The sequence below is a fragment of the Apium graveolens genome, chromosome 2 (genome assembly GCF_009905375.1).
Source record: "Apium graveolens cultivar Ventura chromosome 2, ASM990537v1, whole genome shotgun sequence".
NCBI classification, from domain to species: domain Eukaryota; kingdom Viridiplantae; phylum Streptophyta; class Magnoliopsida; order Apiales; family Apiaceae; genus Apium; species Apium graveolens.
The window spans coordinates 1,714,464-1,716,312 of NC_133648.1; positions in this window are offsets into that span (position 1 = coordinate 1,714,464).

The window sequence follows — 1,849 nt, forward strand, 5'->3', positions numbered from 1 at the left end:
AATTTTTTTGTGCAGAATTGATAATTTTTAAAGATTATACAAGATATTTATAACGGTCAATTTTTTGCTAAATTTTTATAATTGTTATTTTCAACACCTTTAAATTCTTCTTTATTCTCGAAAACTGATAAATGAAAATAACTATAGCTTTTAGTTTTGAGTTTTCAACACCTAAAATACACCTCATTTACTATAAATTCATAAATTATTATAGTATTCTCGTTAAATTGAAAGATTTCGTACCAAAATGAAACGAGATCTTTATCTGAAAATTAAAAATGGAAACGAATCTCATAATAAAATGAAATAAATCACCACATGATGCACTTTTTGTAACATAATAAAAGAGTTTCTGAATTAGGAGAATGTTAAAGAAAGTATAAGATTCTACTAAGTGTAATTCCTATTGTTTTTAAAAGAATAGTTAATTTAACAACAATGATATGGAGAAAGTTGAATTTAAAGACTACAGAAACAAGCGCAAATAAAAGACAAAAAATGTTCTAAATTAATTTAGAAAATTAGATAATCCAAATGTATCAAATAAGTCATTACTTTTCAGTTTGACTCAATTTGGTTACTAATTTGCAAATTTGTATCAATTTAGTTATTAAAAAGTTAAAATTTTGTATCGATTTAGTCAATGACAGATGATTTATATGATACAAATTTTCAAATTAGTGATCAAATTGAGTCAAATTGGAAAGCAATGACATACTTGATATATTTGGAGATATATTTGGATGAAATGAGTGATTAACTTGATATTTTTCCCATTTCATATAAATCTAGTAAAAATTTGAACTTAAAATTTCATTTTAAATTTATTTTGTTAAACATTGACGCATGTCTGAACAAATCTTATAATAAGTTGCATTGTTGTACTTTGTATTACTTACATGACACTTTAACCGGGGAAAAATGATCATACCTTGAGTGAAGAAGAAGACTATGAAATAATAAGGTTATTATAACACCCAACTCCACAACCAAAAGCGTACTAGACCCAACAACCCACCACATATCAGTCCGAAAAAACTAGCGATTTGGTACACTTTAGTTGTTGACTTGTATCTATAAAGATTCCAAACACTCTTATTATTATCGATGTGGGATGTTACAAACACCCCTCTAATAGGATCGATGTCATCGACGATTTCACAAACACACAAACAGAACCCGGGTAGTGCCTTTGCACTTCCGGCTGGGCAGAGCTCTGATACCATTTATAACACCCAAGTTTACAACCGAATGCGTACCAGACCCAACAACCCATCACAGGTCAGTCTGAAAAAACTAGCGATTTGGTACATATTAGTTGTTCACTTGTATCTATAAATGTCCTAAACACTCTTATTTTTATCGATGTGGGATGTTATAGTTATAAAATGTGAAAAATCTATTAAGGCATGATACCATGAATTTTGAAAACTATTCTACTGTGAAGTCGATAAAATCATGTTAAGATGTCCAGATTTTGCTAGATCGAGTCGTCCATAATGATCATATCGGGAAGTATCAAAGTTATACCAGGAAGTCATCATATAACAAATTTATAAAGTAATGTCGTCAATTCACATGTAGTAAATTATGATATAAAAATATTGTGAAGTCTAAATTATTATGACAAAATCAATGAGTATCAAATGCTTATGGTTATATCGCAAAATCCTTATGTAACAAATATTATAGTGTTGTATCGAGAAGTTTTCTTGTTGACGAATCAAAACCATCCATCGACAAATCATTCAACTGCATTGTGAAGTCTCAACTATGAAGGAATGTTTCGTGTCGCATAGTCTAGCAGAAAAACAGGAGTTCACGACATATAAAATTAGACGAATTTCAA